A 22316-nucleotide genomic window follows, 5' to 3' on the forward strand; every position below is an offset into this window, starting at 1 on the left:
ATCTATGCTGATAAGGGGTTCTGCTCGATAATGATCCAAAGCAGTGCGGAGTGACGCATGTTCACTTTTATCATCTGAGTCAGATGCCACCAGCAGAAGGCTGATTTTCTTTTTTGGTGGTTTCCACATTGCAGTGTTGCTCTTTTACGACTTCTGAAAGCATGTTCCACACCTCATCCCGCTCAGATTTTGGAAGGCACTTCAGATTCTTAAACGTGGGGTTGAGTGATGTAGCTATCTTTAGAAATCTCACCTTGGTACCTTCTTTGTATTTTGTCAAATCTGCAGTGAAAGTTTTCTTAAAATGAACAACATGTGCTGAGTCATCATCTGAGACAGCTATAATATGAAATGTATGGCAGAATGCAGGTAAAACAGAGCAGGAGACCTATAATTCTCCCCGAAGGAGTTCAGTAACAAATTGCATGAATTGCATTATTTTTTTTTAATGAGTGTCATCAACATGGAAGCATGTCCTCTGGAATGGTGGCATACGACTGTTTAGCATATCTGGCATGTAAATACCTTTCAATGCTGGCTACAAAAGTGCCATGCAAATGCCTGTTCTCACTTTCTGGTGACATTGTAAATAAGAAGAGAGCAGCATTATCACCTGTAAACGTAAACAAACTTGTTTGTCTTAGCGATTGGCTGAACAAGAAGTAGGACTGAGTGGACTTGTAGGCTCTACAGTTTTACTTTTTGTATTTGAGTGCAGTTATGTAACAATCTACATTTTTAAGTTGCACTTCTATGATTGCATTACTTTATTATATGAGGAGACTCTTATTTTTACAGTGCAAATATTTGTAATAAAAATAATATGAAGTGAGCACTGTACACTTTGTATTCTGTGTTGTAACTGAAATCAATAGATTTGAAAATGTAGAAAAACCAAAAATATTTAATAAATTTCAATTTGGTATTCTATTGTTTAACAGTGTGATTAAAACAGCAATTAATTTTTTGAGTTAATCGCGTGAGTTAACTGCGAGTAATCGACGGCCCCACTAAATACATAGTGGAGTAGCTCTCCTGGCAGCCATATATGAGCATCACCAATGGTAAGCACTGGGCATTTATTATTACACACACTTTTAAAGCATTCTTCCCTTTATTAGCGGGTGCTGCTCCACCTAGATGCTGGAGGCAAATTTTAGTATGTGTCCAGCTGGTTCATTTTTTCTTTTTAAGAGAACTTTGCTGGTTTGTTATAACTTGTTTTGTTCAAAGCTTTATGGTAATTATTATCTGTATTGTGATAGGCAGCTGGAGGCTCCAGCCCTGTTGTGCTAGGCAAGGTACAAACATATGACAAAGAAATGATCTCGGGCCTAAAGAGGTTACAGCCTATTGGTTCATTTTTCCTCCACTACTTTCTTTCCATTGTTTAGCTTGTCTTTTTCAGCTGTCTTTTAATTATCTGCTGTTGTGAAATAATTGTTCCCACTTTTTAATATGGGGTCTCTATTTGTTAGCACCCTGTTGCAGCAGAATGAGGAGCTGCACCACCTGACTCCATTGTCCTTATGCTGCCACACTCAGTTCTGTGTTAATCAAGTTTGTCATCCATTCCTCTGGATGGGTCCTTAATAGTCTCTGTCCCCTTCAGGATAAAGGGGAGTTGAAAGTTCCCTGACCCTAGTGGGGGCTGGACAGCCTTAGGTCTCCTGGTTTTAGAGCCACTTTCTCCAGAGTTGTTTTTGGCTGGAGTAGGTAGGGGAATCTGAGGCAACCCACTTCACTGGGTTCTAGCTCAGGGTCCTTCGTGTCTTACAATTTCAACATATTTCCTTAACTTTTTTTTGGTAAATGCAGATACACTGCAGGTTGCTTGCTTTTTAAGGATAAGCATAATTCTTACAGGTTGCCAGGCAGGACTTCACAATGCACCCAACAGGCTGTTGTACAAATAGGTTTTTATTAGATCTGTTTTGTACCAGCTTGGCCCAATCCTACAACAATTTTACCTTGTTTTCAGTCGAGGAGATTGTGGGTGCATGTTCTCAATGTCAATTTGATAACTACTTTAAGGACCAGTGATATCCTGGTCAGGGAGCTAGTAATAACTCCCCCTTTACAAGTCTATAACAATGCTGGTACCACAAAGGCCCTGACCCTACAAACACACCTTTTCTCAGACAAGTAGTCTCATTACCATCACTGGGTATGTTTACACAGCAAAGAAAACTCTGTGGCTGGCCCATGCCAGCTGGCTTGGGCTGCGGGGCTGTTTTGTTGCTGTGTAGACTCCTTGGCTCAGGCTGGAGCCCGAGCTCTGGGACCCTCCTACTCCACAGGGTTCTTAAACCTGGTCTGCAGCTGGAAGTCTAAACAGCAATGAAACAGCCCCACAGCCCGATCCCCCGCATGCCTGAGTCCCCTAGAAAGGGCCAGCTGGGGGTATCTAGTTGCTGTGTCAACATACCCACTGAGACTACTCATGTCCTTAAAATTAAGCACATGGTTACGGTATGCAAGATCAGGATCAAAGTTTGTAATCATCCTTCAAAATTACCTGGTAGCCAATTGACTCTTAATACAGGTTTCATTATAAAGTAGTGTGCTCAGACATTTCAGTTTGTTTTCTGCTAGTTTAACAGCACTCAGTAAGTACGACAACCCAGTTCTTCACATAACATATCTTCTAAGGCATGAATGATTTCCAACTACAAATAATTTTTATCAAGATCTTAGTTATTTATTACATTGTAAGAGTGAATGACTACATGCAAGATACTTTCTAGGATTTATCCAAGTTATAGATGTTGGAAAATTAGTTCTGTATATCCATGAAAAAAAATTCTTCACGAGACCTGTAGCAAAGGATCGTCATGTTCATATCAAGCATGATTTTTCTAGAAGCAAAGTGGTAGTTAAGAGTACTCACAGAGTTTTTGTTGGAATAATTATAAATGTACACAATAGCATGATTTAAAATAATTTGACTTGTGAGATCTGGACCTCTCTCCTATAGTTTCTTGTGCTTTGAAAGCTTATATCATGGTCATGTATAGTAAAGTGCCACAGGTTTGCTTTGCAGAACCGCCCCCCCCTACTCCAATATTCATATTTTTGCTCTGGCATTTACAGCATTTGGGAAGGGCATCTGTCTGCAACAGCTAGTCTAATTAAATTCAGAGACGAGGCAGGGAAGTGATGATGATGTACAGTACGCCCAATCTGCTCACAATACAAAGCATGTCGTGTATGGCCTTCATAATTTGGAGAGCCTCCGTCAACAAATCTGCCCACTGGGTTAAAATAAATATCTAATTACATTAAATTCAAGTATTGTAGGTCCAATTCGCGTACACTTTCAAAATATCTGAAGAGAGATTAGAGAGAACCTACAAGGACTATGATGAAAATCGGGAGCTGCCAAAGTATCTGAAAGTGCTGATTTCCTGAGTCTAATTTTTCTTAATGTTAAAAAATTTAATATTGCAAATAAATGTTTGAACCAATTATGAAACCCCCCTGTGTGTTCTCGTGAATGAGTCACAGCAATATTTTTCTTGGTGTAGCGCTAATTAGCTGCAGAGCAATGAAGTGTTACAGATGCTAGAGAGAAGAAAGGGAGCGATTTACTTTATGATTATGCTGTGGAGACTAAAAATCTCTGTGAGGCCCTAATTCTGCAAATTGTTCCACACAGGTAGACCCCTTGCCTGTCCCCTAAGGTCAGTGGGACTCAGGCTGAATTGCAGAGTTGGGGCGTACTCTGTCCATCTCATGCTCTCATCTTTTCACAAGTTCTCAAGGTAGCAAGCATGGTGAATATTGCACTCCAGGATATGTGGCATGGGGCGATTAACGGTCTGTCTGAATTAGTTAATACAAATATGCATTTGGTATAATAATGAAAACAGTCTAAACTATTTGCAGATAAAGAGATCAACTTCACATTCATGGATTCACATTGTTATTTAGTAGGGGCTGCACACCTTGTGTAGGCTGAGTTTATTGCACACGCCAGGGGCTCCTTGCATCCTTCCATTTGCCTGCCCCCACAAGCTCCCTGTGTTTCACCCTCCCATCCCCTTCTATTTTAGGGACCCTCTGCCAGGGGTTCTGTGTGCTTCTCCTACTGTACTAGCAGCTTTGTGTGCATCCCCCATGCTCTGAATTCCCCCCAGGGCAGTGTCTGTATGCATCCCCTCCCATTCCAGGGTCCCCCAATCTCCCATCCCACTGTGCCTGGGCTTCTGTGTGCTCCATTCCACCCTCACTCCCACCATTATTCTTTCTCTCTGGCAGATGACTCAATTAGGGTGTCGCCATGTTAAATTCCAGTGAGAGGAAGTGAAGAAATGAGATGGAGTAGTTATGCTGGATGGAATTAATGGGTACTATAACTAGATGCTTGTTCTACAGACAATTGCAGAGGTGCTTGAAGCTGTGGCCGTGCTAAGCTGATGGCCGGGGCTCAATTTGCACTCCCCCCGCCCCCCCATGTTTCCCTTTCAGTTATCCAATTATCCTCCAAATCAATATGATCCTGAAGACTGCTGCCTAGAATACTCTCTGAAACAGTAGAATTGCTCAGATGTGATTGGATGCTGTGTTCATAAGTTAACACATTACAAACATAAATACAAACCGAGAAATGCCATCAAGTTGAGCATAAGGCCTTTGCAAACGTGGGCAGTGAGTATTTGGATGACCTCTAGGTAGCTGTCAAATTATCACTAAAGCATTGATCCTACACGTATGTATGCAAGTGAATAATTTAACGTGTGAGTAGTCCTGAATGTGAAAAACTATTCATACGGATAAGGGTTTGCAGAATTAGGGTCTTACTGCTTATTTACTCTGCTTTACCTAACATGAATGACAACTATCTAAAGAATATTGAGGAGAAAGCAGGGGGAAAAATGAATGAAGCTTTTCCATGTAAAATATTTTTCTTTTTTTCATCCAGCTCTAGTCATCAGTCATTTCCCTGCTTTTGAAAAGTTTCAGTCATCCAATCAGGGAGAGGAAAAGACAATGCGATGTTACATAGGTAATCAACCACACATCACAAATAAAGACTATCAAACAATCAAAGTAAAGAGTTTGCCAATAACCCATATGATGATGATGTTAAAACTACTTATGGAATATTTATGAACAATTAAGTATGTTCACAAATTCTTTTCAAACCCATCCTTATTTCTGTGAACCGAAATAGTGAATAATTCGAGTAGCTCCATTTTAGTGTGCATGGGCAGAATTGCTGATATCAATAATAAATTCCAGATGGAGGAAACTGGTTTAGGGAAAAAAATCATCCCAGACTTTCATTTGCCCAAGACATCTTTGCCCCCTATTAATTACTCTAATAATGTTATTTGTAAACAATGAACACATTAGATTCAGCAGCAAAGTTGATTTATGATGTAATGTGTAAAAAGAAAAGGAGTACTAGTGGCACCTTAGAGACTAACCAATTTATTTGAGCATAAGCTTTTGTGAGCTGTAGCCACAAAAGGTGCCACAAGTACTCCTTTTCTTTTTGTGAATACAGACTAACACAGCTGCTACTCTGAAAGATGTAATGTGTGTTCCTGGAGATGTATTCAGCCAAAACTACAGTCCCTCTTTTCAAAAGGAGCAGTTTGGCTTTCTAAGTTCGTGCATTTGGCATGGTGCAATTACTCATCTGTTTTTCTTAACGCATTTCAAGTTTTGAAAATGTCTTGAGCCTGGGAAGTGAAATCTCTTTGAAAGTCACAAAGCCCTGTCAGTGAGCAACCTCAGAATTCATTTATAGGTTAGACAATCAGGCACCATGGCACTAGCCTTTGGACATAGAGCATTTGTTATTAGGATCTATGGTGGAGTTTCTGCTTTCCCTGCTGCTGGCCATTGCATCTATCTTCCTGACATGTCAATTACTTTCTGTCATGAAGGGTGGGGTAGGGGGAGGATTTTCAGCAACACTTCAATACAAAATAAGGGAATTTATCGTGATCTAATTTTTCATAAGGAGCCTAACAGGCGAGAGTGAAAATAATCAAAAGACCGAACAGAAAAAAAAATCATACCCTGTAGCAGAGGTCCACTGTGTCACTAGCAATGCACACAAGCAGTTGATCTACTGCAGTTGTTACTGCATGGCAGGAATGGCACTGTTGAAGAATGTGAGAGGATTCCTCCTGTACCTGTGTGTACACACACCCACATTTTCCAAGCATTGTTAAAGCTGGACATAGTTTCAAGGTATTTCAATTCAGGACATAAATAAAGTTCTGACTCTTTTGAAAAGTGCATGATGAACAAAAACAAGGTATTGTTTTCTCTTAGTCTGATCTATCATTTTTGTATGTTATGACTAACCCAAGAATTTCTGTAACAGACCAAGAATGGTAAGAATTTATCTAGATGACCTTTGTTTCCCTGTAAGAGGGAGATGGGGGCTTGTTACAGTATATGTTGCATCATTAACTATAGATTGATGAAATGTAGGAACTAGTATTCAAACATTTCATAAATTTTCTATTGCATTTTGATTCAGCAAAAATCACATTTTTTCCCCTCTTCTGCATACACATTTTTGTTCTCAGTAGTGTTTAGGGAAGAGTGTGTACTCATTCACACCAATTTTCTTGTGCAACACAAACGTACGTTTGTGTGTGATCATGCATATATGCACGAAGGGTGTTCAGCTGGCCATTCTCAGACCCTGAACTTGATTTGCCAATGCCTGGCACTTTATTTACATGTGTGCAAAGTAGGCATAAAGTGCTCCCATTCTGATTTTTCATGCCTGCTTTGTACTCTGTTTGTAGAAGTGTGCCTGAATAAACAAAGTGCAAAGCAGTTGAGAATCTGGGCCATAATCTTTGTGGCTTTGGTAGTGAGGGTAGAATTAATGTAGTTAAACAAATGGGTTTACAAGGGTTTGTGAATACACCCTACAGTTTATCCATGGCTACACCCCTGGCTCATGAGGAGTTAAATGAGACAGACAAGGATCTAGCCAGACTCTTTGCAATTAAGACTGTACATACATACGCCCAGATGCTCAGCTGGTGTAAACTGGTGTAGCTTGATTGTGGACCTATTACTTGGTGTGAGTGTGATGAGAAAATTACATATAAAGTCTGCTGTAAACCACAAATGAAATTGCTTTCAATGGATTATTTCTGCCTTTGAGTCAGGAAGGAATCCATGTAATGTGAGGCTTATATACATGAGCTAGAATATAATATAATGCATAGGTACTCCCAAAGAGCCATGGGGCCTACCAGACTACAGTTCACCTCCCTGTTGCTATAGATGGGTATATTGGTTGTCAGATGCAATTAGCATGAAGGGACCCCCATACCTGAGACTTTAGACCCTCAGGGACCACAATGGCAACCACTACTTATCACAGTACTCCCATCTCCCTTCACTCACTTATGTTTATAAAAAGGAGAATGGAATATAGTTTGGTTTACATTGCATACAAATCACTATTTTGTTAATGCTTCTTGTACATTCTTAAGCCAAATATTAATTTACTCTGGACTTCCAAAAGTCTCTAATTGTCATAGCCATGCGATTGTGAGTGAACGATACAATTCTCACAGAAGTGCTGCTTTTAAAACATAGCTGTGGGTCATCATTCAAAGGTCTGAAGTCACAGCAGTTGAGAATGAGGTTTGTGAGAAGCATCATGTGTCTGAATTTGAAAATGATTAGGTTTGCTCTCCACTTAGAAGAGTGTGTGGGGGAAAAATGAAGAAAATGAATACAGTAGATAAGACTCCTCCTTGCGGCAGACTAGTTTAAGGGGGTTGTTCTTATATCGCTAATGTGACTTTCCCAAAGTTAGTTAAACAAAACTCCATTTCCCCAACTCCTTCCCCAGGGATTTAAGATACAAACAAAAGGGGTTTCAACTTCTAGTTAGATTTCCATAGCTTGAAAGGCACCAAAGAGTTTGAGAGGTCCACGAATCCTCAAACTACTCCAAATTGTATTCATTCGTGTTCTAAATGGATTTTTTTAGTCTCTCGGAGGCAGGCGCTTGTTCTCCCAGCTGCTCATGCTGTGCAGTTGCTGAGTCACTTTCAAGTTTAAATGTATATTTCACAGCTGAATCAGGGGCTGTGCGAATGAAACGCTCAACTTAAAGACAGCCTGGTCATCTGCAAAGCACTGATAAGCCAGGCAGTTGATGGCTGCAGTGTTTCTCCTTGAAGTTCAGTTGCCCTCTTCAAAGGAAAATTGCCACATCCATTCCATCATCAGTGCTTCAGAGATGGTTGGGTTGATTTGAAGTTTAACTTCTACTTAAGAAATGAAAATTGGAGCTGTTTTAAATGCTCCCAGTTTAGGTTAAGTAAAACGCAAAAGTAGCCAGGACACTTCTGAAGCACTGTGAGTGCAGCAGCTGCTGCACTCACAGAGACAGACAGCGTCTCTCTGAGATGCCTTGATTCCTGGTCACCTAGGAGCTTCTGAAGGGGACCACCTACCTCATCAGGTTTCCAAAGAGATCCATCAACTGTCTCTTCCCACCTGGCTCACTACTGCTCCAGAAGAAGATATTTTTCAGTTGAACTTTCACATAAGATGAAATTTCAACAGTTTCAACCGGGCTTGACTTAGTTCTCAATTAAGTGTACAATGAGTCTAATGGCTTCTCCAGCACTGCTGAGTCCAGTGGTTGAGCGGGAGGAGACAGGATGGATACACGGGGGAAGAATAATGCCTTTTCTACTAAACACTATATGCTTTAAAATGTATTATGGGAGAAAAAAAAATCCAGTTGTTCCTCCTTTCCCCATCTCATGTACATAATGAGAGAAGTCACATTTAGAGGACCACATTTTCAAAAATCTCTGATTTTGTGACTATTTAGATGTTTCAGTGTCTGACTGTGCTACAATTCTATTTAGATATGCCACTTCTGTCATTTGTACCCAGAACTGACAGAAGGTGTAAAGTTAGCGGCTGAGTTAAAGTCCCTTTGAAATTTTGGCCTTTTATCTCAATAAAATAACTGGGCAATGAGGCTTTAAACAGAACTGTGGAATTACCTAACTGTGGAATTACCTAACTGGCCCTTCAAAACATATTTAATTAGTGTCCAGTGCCATTGATTATGGTATTGCTCTAGAAATAATGAGAGCCCTCTAATTAGTTATCAGTGTTATTAATCTCAAATGTAGAGGTTTTTAAATTTTCTTTGTTTCTTCCTTTTAGACCATAACAGATCATATAATGGGATCCAGTATAGAGAGCTGCTGATAAATGGGATTTCCTCCTAAAATGGTTAAGACCCATAAGAGCTTGTAATGCACTACTTTCCCTAACTCATCTGTCAATTTAGGGCTTAATCCTGCATCTATTGATGTGTTGACATTAATGGAAGTATTACCTATAACAGGCAATAATAACTATTAATAATAGATAAATGAGCCCAGTTGTATTACTGGGGTACCCAGTAGTAATGCTTCCCCTGTTATTACTACTTTTATGTGTTTGTCTAATTCTGGTCAAATTAATTATACTTGACAATTTTTTCACATGTGGTGAAATATTCTCTTATTCTGTCAATACTCATCAATACCACCTTATATAGTACACAGTATATCTTTAACCAGTCTGCTTAATAGAAATAATGTCAGTTTTCATGGGTCTTAAGACTATGGATGAACTAGCAAACCGGTCTAAGATAAAAGAAAAGGAGTACTTGTGCCACCTTAGAGACTAACCAATTTATTTGAGCACGAAAGCTCATGCTCAAATAAATTGGTTAGTCTCTAAGGTGCCACAAGTACTCCTTTTCTTTTTGCGAATACAGACTAACACGGCTGTTACTATGCAACCGGTCTAAGATAATATTTCATGGCTTCCTCCTAATTTTTCATTGTATCAGTTCTTCCTATTTTAATGTTTCTTGAAAATTGTTTTTCTTAATATATCGTAATTTGTTTTTCTTTATTTGGATGCATGAATTATAAATTACAATGCAATAACACACTCCCGGTAATCCATTTCAGGTTGATTATCTCTCTGCTTGAGTGGTTAAAAGCCATTTAGCCTTCTGTCTTATGCCTTTGAACACCCCAACAGCGTGCAATAACCATTCAGGAACTGTAGGGTGCAATGCATGAAGGTACTTAGTTGCCTAAATCCCATTTTTAGGTACCATTGTGATCAACAAAACTCCTACTTGGATGCCGCCTAACCCTGTAAGTACCTAAAGTTTTGCCTCTGGGCATGTGCACTGCTACTTCCCTCTAGGCACCCAGGCACAAGGCGCCTCTCTCCCGCCAATCCACAGAGTGATTCACAAACCAGGAAAGATAGGCATTCAGCTGCCAAAGTCATGTGCAGGGCCCAATATGGTAGATGTGCTCAGAGGCTGCTTACCAGATCAGGCTCCTCAGGCAGGTTCACAAAAAATGAGGGAAGTGGGGTGTAAGGAGGAACTCCCTTATGACCTGTAGCCTAGTGGGTAGGTGTCTCCTCCTGACAAGAAAAACAATAACAAAATGTGGAAATGGCAGAGGTGCTTAATGACTTCTTTGTTTCGGTTTTCACCAAGGAGGTTGGTGGTGATTGGTCGGCTAACATAGTGAATGCCAATGAAAATGAGGTAGGATCAGAGGCTAAAATAGGGAAAAAAGAAGTTTAAAAATTACTTACACAAGTTAGATGTTTTCAAGTCACCAGGGCCTGATAAAATGCATCTTAGAATACTCAGGGAGCTGACTGAGGAGATATCTGAGCCATTAGTGATTATCTTTGAAAAGTCATGGAAGAAGGGAGAGATTCCAGAAGACTGGAAAAGTGTAAATATAGTGCCAATCTATAAAAAGGGAAATAAGGACAACCCGGGGAATTACAGTCCATTCACCTTAACTTTTGTACCCAAAAAGATAATGGAACAAATAATTAAGCAACACATTTGCAAACATCTAGAAGATAAAAATGTGATATATAACAGTCAGCATGGATTTGTCAAGAACAAACCATGTCAAACCAACCTGATAGCTTTCTTTGACAGAGTAACAAGCCTTCTGGATAGGGGGAAAGTGGTAGACGTGGTATATCTTGACTTCAGTAAAGCTTTTGATACTGTCTTGCATGACCGTCTCATAAACAAACTATGGAAATACAACCTAGATGGAGCTATTATAAGGTGGGTGCATAACTGTTTGGAAAACCATTCCCAGAAAGTAGTTATCAGTTGTTCACAGTCATACTGGAAGGGCATAATGAATGGGGTCCTGCAGGGATCAGTTCTGGGTCCGGTTCTGTTCAATAACTTCATCAGTGATTTAGATAATGGCATAGAGAATACACTTATAAAGTTTGCAGATGATACGAAGCTGGGACAGGTTGCAAGTGCTTTGCAGGATCGGATTATAATTCAAAATGATCAGGTCAAACTGGAGAAATGGTCTGAAGTAAATAGGATGCAATTCAATAAGGACAAATGCAAAGCAGTCCACTTAAGAAGGAACAATCAATTGCACAAATAGAAAATGGGAAATGACTGTTTAGGAAGGAGTACTGTGAAAAGAGATCTGGGGGTCATAGTGCACTACAAGCTAAATATGAGTCAACAGTGTAACACTGTTGCAAAAAAACCAGCCATCATTCTGGGATGTATTAGCAGGAGTGTTGTAAGCAAGACATGAGAAGTAATTCTTCTGCTGTACTCCTCACTGATTAGGCCTCAGCTGGAGTATTGTGTCCAGTTCTGGGTGCCACATTTGAGCAAATCTCTGGACTTCCTCCAATTTGTCCACATAAGAGCAACAAAAATGACTGATGGTCTAGAGAGCATGACCTATGAGGGAAAATTGAACAAACCCAGCTTTTTCAGTCTGGAGAAGAGAAGACTGAGAAGGGACATAAAAGGTTGTTAGAAGGAGGAGGAAGAAAAATTGTTTTTCTTAACCTCTGAGGATAGGACAAGAAGCAGTAGGCTTAAATTGCAGCAAGGGAGATTTAGGTTGGACGTTAGGAAAAAATTCCTAACTATCAGGGTGGTTAAGCACCAGAATAAATTGTGTAGGAAGACTGTGGAATCTCCATAATTGGAGATTTTTAAGACCAGGTTAAACAAACACTTGTCAGGAATGGTCTAGGTAATACTTGCCCTGTCATGAGTGCAGGGGACGGGACTAGATGACCTCTTGAGGTCCCTTCCAGTCCTATGGTTCTACAAGAAGGGATTTGAACAGGGGATCTGCCACCTTTTGGATGAGTATCCTAATCACTAGGCTATAGATTAATTTTCTTTTGCTGGCCCAATTAATATTTAATTAAATAATTGAATAAAGCGCAACAACTTAATAAGAGAGATTGAGGGACACCCACATCAGACTATCCCATACCTAGCAGTTAGGGCACTCACCTGCAAGCTGATAGATCCATGTTCAAATCCCTTCACTTTAACAAGCTGAGGGGGGACTTGACCTGGGGGTCTTCCACATCCTGAGTGAGTAACTGATCCATTAGGCTAAAGCTTATAAAGAATCCCCTTCTTTCTCTCTTCCCCCCCCCCCCCCCCCGTTTTGTGTGACCTCACCTGAAAGGACAGATTCAGTAGGTGGCCTCTAAGCGTACCTACCAGGCCCCGTATGCAACCTAGGTGGGTGAACACCTATCATCTCCCAGTTCATCAATCACAAGCAGAGATAGGCACTTCCCTGCAGCGAAGGGGAGACTCGGATGACTATCTCCATGAGAGGGATGGGGCTTAGCACACACCCTTCTGATCATCCTATTGGCTATCTTAGGCAGCTCCTCACCTAGCATCCTGGTTTGGTGGTTCGTATTCTAAGGCATCTATCTCTCCCCAGCTGTTATATATGCAGCCCAGGTGCCTAACTCTGGCTTTGGGGATCTCGGTGCTGTTTCTGTGTGGTTTTTTTTTTTTTTTTCCTAGGTGCCTAAAAGTTAGGTGTTGTGACACTCAGAGTCACAATGTCTAAATCCCTTTGTGGATCTGGGTCTTAGTGTCTGTCATGGCCCATTGGTTTAATTTAAAAAGATAAACTAAGAGCATTATTACACTCTGCTTTAACTTTTTCCAATATAAAGTTGTCCTACTGTGGGAAATTAGCAATGGTATTCACCATCCCTGAAGAGAGAATTCATAGATTTTTAAGACCAGAAGGGACCATTGTGATTGTCTAATGGACTTTAAGGCCAGAAGGGACCATCATGATTACTTAATCTGACCTCCTGCACATTACAGGCCACAGAACCTTGCCCACCCGCTCCTATAATAGATCCCTAATCTCTGGCTGAGTTACTGAGGTCCTCAAATAAAGATTTAAGAACTTTAAGTTGCAGTGAATCCACCATTTACACTAGCTTAAACCTGCAAGTGACCCATGCCCCATGCTGCAGAGGAAGGCAAAAACCTCCATTGTCTCTGACAATCTGACCTGGGGGGAAATTCCTTCCTGACCCCAAATATAGCAATCAGTTAGACCCTGAGCATATGGGCAAGACCCAGCTACCAGACAATGGGAAAGAATTCTCTGTAGTAACTCAGCCCTCCCCATCTAGTGACCCATCACTGGCTGTTGGAGATATTTGCTACTAGCAGTCACAGATCGGCTATGTGCCATTGTATGCAATCTAATCATGCCATCCCCCTCCATAAACTTAACAAGCTCAGTCTTGAATCCACTTAAATTTTTGGCCCCCACTGCTCACCCAGGAGGCTGTTCCAGAACTTCACTCCTCCAATGGTAAGAAACCTTAACCTAATTTCAAGCCTAAACTTCTTGATGGCCAGTTTACATCCATTTGTCCTTGTGCGAACATTGGCACTTAACTTAAATAACTCCTTCCCCTGCTTGATATTTTATTATAAAATTTCTGTTCACCATGTAGGTGCTTATAGAAGAATCATAGAAGATTAGGATTGGAAGAGACCTCAGGAGGTCATCTAGTCCAACCCCTGCTCAAGGCAGGGCCAACACCAAATAATTATCCCAGCCAGGGCTTTGTCAAGCTGTGCCTTAAAAACCTCTAAGGATGGAGATTCCACCACCTCCCTAGGTAACCCATTCCAGTGCTTCACCACCCTCCTAGTGAAAGTGTTTCCTAATATCCAACCTAGACCTTCCCCACTGCAACTTGAGACCATTGCTCCTTGTTCTGTCATCTGCCACCACTAAGAATAGCCAAGCTCCATCCTCTTTGGACCCCCTCCGCCTTTCAGGTACTTGAAGGCTGCTATCAAATCCCCCCTCACTCTTTTCTTCTGCAGACCAAACAAGCCCAGTTCCCTCAGCCTCTCCTCGTAAGTCATGTGCCGCAGCCCCCTGATTGTTTTCATTGCCCGCTGCTGGACTCTCTCCAATTTGTCCACATCCTTTCTGTGGGGGGGGGACCCAAAACTGGACGCAATACTCCAGATGTGGCCTCACCAGTGCTGAACAGAGGGGAATAATCACTTCCCTTGATTTGCTGGCAATGCTCCTACTAATGCAGCCCAATATGCCATTAACCTTCTTGGCAACAGGGGCACACTGCTGACTCATATTCAGCTTCTCATCCACTGTAATCCCCAGGTCTTTTTCTGCAGAAGTGCTGATTAGCCAGTTGGTCTCCAGCCTGTAGCGGTGCATGGTATTCTTCTATCCAAGTGCAGGACTCTGCACTTGTCCTTGTTCAAGCTCATCAGATTTCTTTGGCCCAATCCTCCAATATGTCTCGATCACTCTGGACTCTAAACCTACTCTCCAGCATATCGACCTCCCCCACCCCAGCTTAGTGTCATCTGTGAACTTGCTGAGGGCGCAATCCATCCCATCATCTAGATCATCAATAAAGATGTTGAACAAAACCGACCCCAGGGCTGAGCCTTGGGTTACTCCTCTTGATACTAGCTGACAACTAGCCCATGTTAGGGCATGTCAGGCTCAATTAAGAAGGAGACCCAGCTGAGAAGGAGCTGGGTGCCTAATATAAAGGAAGAGTTTCAGGGCAGAAAAGAAGGGAGGGGAGTGCAGGGGGAGAATAGGTTCTGAGGAATTCTGGCAATAGACTAGGATAGATGCTGAAAAACCACAAGGGTGGAGTGACCCCATGTAATGAACCTTCCTAAAAGGGCAGGAACCCAATCACCAGGGAGAAATTGCTGGGAAGCATTGCTCCTTACATGAACTAGAAAGGACCCTGCAGGGACTAGAAAGCGGCTGGGGAAAAGGGCCTAGAGATAGACCAAGGTAGGAAGAAGTCCAGGGGAGCAGCAAGGGGATGGAGGAGAAGACATTGGTTGCTCACTGTAGGATCCCTGGGTTGGAAAACAGGAGAGAGGGAACCTAGATTCCCCCTACTGATCACGAAAGAAGGCGTTGGAAAGCCCTCTGATACAAGGGGTAAGGGCTAATAGAAGCCCTGCAACAAGAGCTGTAAGGACCATTGGGCCTAGAGACAGAGGCCAAAGACCTGACATAAGGTGGTAATCTAACTATTTGTTGGCATGATTTTGTCACTCCGGAAGGGCATGGGAGTGGGGGGAAACTATGAAATCTGAGTCACAAGAAGTGGACCACTGGAGGACTGGCGCAGCTATCAGCAGGAGGTACCAAAGGAGGAAAGCCTGATATCCCACACCTAGCCACAAGGGAGTGCTCGCATCAGTGAGTCACTCTTCAGCATTAGCATCCACTTTGCACAGATGTAAATGACAGCAAAAGCTGCAGGGCATTGGAGAATTAGACAAATATTCTGCAAACCCAGTAATTGATGTTAAACTTTAAATAAACAGGAGGCTTTTATCAAATACCATTTGTTCATTCTCTACATAAGAACCTGTGGCAGGAGGAAATAGTTATACTCTGTACATTATGTTTAGAAAATCTGTATTGAATGGCAAATTATTTGTAAATTTTTATCTAAAAATGATAAAACCTGATCATCTGCATACTATTTTTACTGTTATCTGACCCTTAATTTAAAAACAAACCATAACAGCCATGAACTTTCTGCACTGATGTATAGAGTTTATAGAGGAGCACATTTGCTGTTAGTTAATAATACTCTGCAGAATAGCTTGTTCCTAACAGAAAAAATCATTGCCCCTCTTTACATGCAGGGCCTAGCAAGATCACTGCATTACCATAGTTTATGCTTCAGATTCTTGTATAATTGAAATGCAGAGAAACAGGTACAGCAATAAAGTAATTTTAGATTTTTGCTATGGAAACAAATGCATTTCTAATGCACTAGTAGGAAATAATAAACCCACCAGGACAATGCCACCTACTCTTGCCAGCATGTGCTCTAGCAACATTGTTCTGTACAGAGCCTAATTCTAATCGTTTCAGATAATTCCAAGCAACAATCAGTAGGGAGCTGGGAAGAAGGGAGAGCATATTAAAGACAATAAACTTTTTCAGGAATTAAAGGTGCAAAATTTTCTTAACATATTTTATATTGGTACTTTTCCAAAGGTCTGGTGTACTTTGTCAAATGCACCTGTAACACAGTAAGATCTGAATTATCGTATGTTTGGCAAACAGACAGAGTGGAAAAAATATAAAAAGCTCCGTTAACAAGAAAAGCTGATCTCTAAGACACTGGTTCTATGCTGAGTGGAGTCCAGCCTTAAGATTCATCCTGTTCCTCCAACTCTCCTAATACTTATTGACACCTGCTATTGCTGTATAATAAATGGGCCTTTAATTTACAAAGAACAAAAAATTGGTTACAAAACAGTTATAGTTGCTTAACAGGAATAGATCCCCACCCATGACCCTTAAACAAGAAAATGCTTATTAAGGTATCCTTCTTTAATATACCTTCATTCCTACCCAAATGCACATGGCAGATCACTTTCACTGACAGACTCTGCCTCATTCCTCACAGTTACTCTATAATGTAAAACTTTAACTCTGTTCTCACCAATAGCAATGTACATCTCTGGTAGGCATACATTTACAGGTGAACTGTATAATGTGGTGGTTTCTCACAGGGAAGTTTGACCTCATAGTTGGGTCAGAAGAGGAGCCACTTTCTGTCAGGTCCTGAGGTTGTGGTCCATAGGCCTGCTTCAGAGTGAAGACAGAGGTTTAGTGAGGCCTGGTGACTTTCTATAGCTATAGTTAAGACAATCCTGGGTGGATTTTCATGGGGGTTATAAAAAAGGGTACTCTTTTCTTAAAGACTAACTTATGCCAAATTTCAAGTCCCTGCTCCAAATGTTGAAGGTGCTAAAGATCTTCAAAGAGAGGTCAGAAAACTTGGCTAAAATTGCTAAGCCTACTTCTTCCTAACTTAATTCTCAAACAGGGAAACTGTTGTTGCTGGAACTTAAAAGTTCAACCAGATGCACAGACCAAGCATGGAAATGTCAGCCTTAACAGTTAATCTGGCAAATTTATAAACAATTGAGAAGGGGGGTATAATAAAATTAATAGTAGGAGTTGCTATCAATACCTGCTATAATAAACACTGGAACCTTAAATTATACAAAGAATATCTGCATATGGTGGATTCGGACATTAAATGGTATATTCCCCCTTGTCTATGTTTTTAACTTGTGGAGCAATAAGTTTGATCTACAAATCTCAAAATGAGACTTGTTATATATTTATATATACATTATCATTGCATGTAGCTGTTATCATAAAGGCCAAATGTATAGAAAAAGCACTCCTCTCTCCTCCCCTGCCAAAGAGACAAAGAGCATCCTGTTTTTGAAAAAACAGGTATAAAATAGGTTTATCTCGGAGTTAAATAGAGACCTCCATAAGGAGCCTGCAAGCTTTTCACTCACTGGTGCAGCCTGATTTCAACTGTTTCAGAAACTACGTCTGTAATTTTTGTGCCTCAGGTTCACATTGTGGATAAAAATCCATTGTAATAGTGTGTCTGCTAAACTCCTCCCACCATAGGAATTTCCTGTCACTTGTTACTCAATACTAAATGTTTTTGAAAGTATTTCTCCTGTTTGATCTGTGTTATCCAAACTAACGCTTTCTGGAGAAATATACTGAGGGCCCAATCTGGCAGTTGTTGCACACTCCATTTCCTTAGTCAGGCTGTTTTTGTGTAAGAGCACAAACACGTCACGGTCCTTGAGGCTAAACTATGCTCCTGGATCAGAAAAGGATGCATGTAATCAAGGAGTTATGGACTGACCACTTGGAAGTGATTGTTATATCCAAAGGGTAGACAATAGACTGGTTGCTCTTGTAAGAATGAATGGGTCAATTTTATGAATTTGCCAAGGTGCCAGTTAAATTTTAAAGCTGAAATATAACAATCTGGATTTGCCAATTTAATAAGTGTTATAGCAATAGCTGAATGGAATTAAAAAAAAGGGGGTCATCCTAATTTAGAGTCCAGGGAGCGTTAGCTTACTAATTTTAATGATGGGTTCTTTTCACACTGGGTTCTGCTTTTACCTTGGGTAGTAAATTCCAAATCAAGACACTTAGCTTTAGAATAACTATCAACAAGTTTACCAGTTCACCAAGAATCACACAGTTATATAACTAATAGTTTTTATAGATTGTTAGGATATCAAAGATTCTAGGGAAGTACTAAATACAATGTGCTGTGTTGCAAGCAACTGACATAAACAGCACTGAGGTCAAGCATTATATCATAGAACAGTGGTTTTCAAAGTTCGGGTCGTGACCCAGTACTGAGTTGCGGAATGCAGGCACTGGGTCACCTTGCTCAGCACCCAGGGACCCTGTCGGCTGGCCAGTAAAAACTAGTAGTTCCTACCTGTTCTGACACCGTGCTCCGCCCCAGAAGAAGCCAGCAGCAGGTCTGGCTCATGGGCAAGGGGGCCATGGGGCTCTGCTCACTGCCCCTGCACTGAGCACCGGCTCCACACTCCCATTGACCAGTTCCAGGCCAATGGGAGCTGGGGGGGGCGGTGCCTGCGGACAGAGCTGCTGGCCACTTCCGGAGCACTGCACGGTCTGCGGTGCCAGGACAGGCGGGAAGCCTGCCTCTGCGCCCTGGTTGGGCAAGCTGACCGGGAGCCGCCGGAGGTAAACCTGCACCCCAATCCCCTGCCCTAGCCTGGAGCCCCTTCCTGCACCCCAACCTCCTCATCCCCGGCCCCACCCCAGAGCCTGCCCCCCCAGCCCAGAGTTCTGACCCCCTCCCACACCGCAAATCCCTCATCCCCAGCTCTGTTGAGTTGCAGGCATCAACAATTTTCTTTAACTGGGTCTCTCCAGAAAAAAAGTTTGAAAACCACTGTCACAGAATGATACAAATCACCAAGATTTCTTATGACACTTGCTTACAATCATCATTTATTTAGTATGTCTAATAGTTATCACACTTCAAGTAATTCTCCAAGGAGTAAGGATGTAATTTTCTTGTAAGGCAATCTCAGGAACCTGTTATTTCTAGCGTTTGGTTTAAAACATTAAAAGCAACTGGTTAAAATTATTGTTTGAGATTCTGTTAGGCCCATTTACTTGGACTTACAAAAGAGAACAACATTTAGCATTACAGTAGGATCGTGAACCACATGTACTGCACCTTCTTGAGGTATTAACGGTCTTTATTCAGCCAACTGAGGTGATTCTGCGGTTCCCCCCACTTTCTGCAGGTGCCAACAATGAATAAAACCAAACCTAGACAGCCACGTATTTCCTTGTTTCACTATCTGTCCACTCCCCCTAGTGGCTGGTCTATTATACACATTATAGCATTTCCCTACATTTTAAGTATTTACTACACAACTTACAAAACTATCAATAATAATTAGAAATGTATTGCAAATTGCAAATAATAAACAATAGGCAGTCAATCACTATTACACTTAATCTTTCATGTATGTAGGTGGACGTTTCTCACATGTGGAACACCTCAGTTCAACCACCGCAAAAGGTAATTCTGCCATCACTGCTGCATTTTCAGAAACCACTTTTGGTTCAAACCTGTCATTTTGAGATGTGGGAACTTGAGAACAGTCTGTCCATGAGGTCTATCCATAGTAGCTGATCTTGGGCCAGAATTCCAGAAACTGGTGCTGAACCTAACTGGGCATTCTCCAGGGGCAATTCCATTGTTGCTGTACTAACATTTCCAGAGTTTACCACAATCCTTATTCTCAGCTCATCCACATGTTGGCCCACAAACCTGCCATCCCCCTCAATTACCCTGTACGAGACTAGTTGTGAAACATCTTGCATGATAGCTGGCATCCAGTTGGGATTGGGACAGTATAGACAGTTCTCCAACAGTAAAACTATGCTCTTGATCATGATTGTCATGTTGCCGCTTTTGCTTCTGTTTGTTTTTGCTGTATTTTTCCTATTAAGTATAGATTCGTATATAAGAGTGGACCCACAGTAGGAGATTTCAACTCTCTTGACAAATAGAACAGGATTGTACCTTACTCTCAATATCCGTATCCATCTTTGGCCATCTTTTCATTTTAGTATCTTGGTGTACCTGAGGGAGTTCATCCATTATTACTTCACGGCCTTGCTTTGGAATGATGACCTGTGCACCCCATAATACACATCCACCTTGCACACTAAGTTCACTGTTACAGGGTGCTGGGCAAAGGGTTATTGATTCAGCTCTCTGTTATGCCAGCTCCCATTTAGAGGAATACATTAGAGCTGACTGATGATAACCTGGCCCTAATTGGAGAAGCAGAGCCAGCCGCTGCCAAGTAGCCTCGGGCTGTATAATAGCCTCAGGGAAAGGAAGCTGGCAGGGGGAGGGGAAGAGCAGAAAGAAAGGGAAAAGGCAGAGAGTAGAAGCAGGGAGGTAGCTCTTCCCTCCCTCCTGCCTTCAGACAGCAAAGGGTCAACTGTCCATGGTGAAATGTTGGTGGGAACAAACCTTTAAATAAACTGCAGCTATGGTTACTAACCCCAAGGTCTCAGAGTGACTTTGTGGACCTAGCAGAGGCAGGAGCCAAGGGGGCTCTGCCACGCTCTGCTACAGTCGCTTATAATAAGGTGTGAGCTCCTGATCAGCTTTGGTCTTGGGCCATCCTCTTAGCACAGATTCTCCAACTTCTCTAACAAAGATCTCTAACCAAATCTTTACCTGTCCATGATTTTACCTGTAACACTGTTACTGGATGTATATTGAGATAGTCCATTAAACACTCTCTCTTCATATTTGTCTCTTTCGTGTGTCTCCAGTAAAGGTAACTGCATAAACTATCTGCATTTCCCAACTTCTTACAAGCTTTGTATACAATGGTATGTTCATAGGCTCTTAATGTCACTGCCCATCTCTGGATTCTGGGTGATATCATCTGTGGTATAGCTTTCATCTCATTAAACAGTGAGATCAGGGGGTTGTGGTCAGTGTAAACGGTAAACCTCTGACCATATTTGTGGAACTTCTGCACCCCCCCTTTTTAAGTAACAGGCATTAGAAGTGTTGATAAGGTTAGCAAAAACGCACCTTAGTAATTCAGCAAGCCTAAGTAAGCCTTCAGCTTTGAAATATTCCTAGGTGCCACGGGCATCCCACATTACTTTGACTTTCTCTCTCACCGGGTGCAGTCCCTGGGCATCCACTTTATATCCCAAGTATATCACTTCAAGTGTCAGAAAGGAACACTTATTTTTGTTTTAGGCACAGACCTGCTTCCTTTAGCGTGTTTTACAACATTTAGCAGGAGTGTTAATGTTCTGGTACCTGTAATTAGTATATCACTCGGGGATAATGCCACATGTGGAATTCCCAAAATCAATCTCTCCATGGTTTCTTGGAAAATAGCAGAGGTGGAGGACACATCAAAAGGTAACTGATAATATTTAAGCAGTCCTTTGTGAGTATTTCCTGCGACATACCACTTGGAATCTTCTTCCAGGATGATCTGTTGATAGGCATGGCTCATGTCTAACTGTGTGAATAACTGCCCTTTTGCTAAAACTGCAATCAGAGACTCAGTTTTTGGAATTGCGTGCTATGTGAGGCCCTATGTACAGTCAATTTATCCTTACCACATATGCCTATGGAGCCATCCGGCTTCAACACTGGTACTATTGTTGCAGCCCATTCAGAAAACTTCACAGGTTCAATAATACCAGTGGCCTGTAGTCTTTTAAACTCAGTTTAAACTTTTTGTTTCATGGCAAAGGGTTCACGTCTGGGTTTGAAATAACAAGGCGTGACACTTTTAAAGTGCGCACTTAATCGTTTAAATACTTCCTAATATGTAGTTTCCAGGACTAGATAATCTTCTCATTTCAAGTGATGCATTTTTCCTTTCCCATCTAATGAAAGGTCAGCCAGCCACCCTCTGCTGAGCAAGTTAGGGTCAGTGCCTGCGACCAGTAGCAGATGTCTTACTTGGTTCTGGTGGCAAACCTTCACGTTAGTGGCTCCCAATATCTTTACTGCTTTTC

The sequence above is a fragment of the Chelonia mydas genome, chromosome 4 (assembly GCF_015237465.2).
Source record: "Chelonia mydas isolate rCheMyd1 chromosome 4, rCheMyd1.pri.v2, whole genome shotgun sequence".
In the NCBI taxonomy this organism is placed as follows: domain Eukaryota; kingdom Metazoa; phylum Chordata; order Testudines; family Cheloniidae; genus Chelonia; species Chelonia mydas.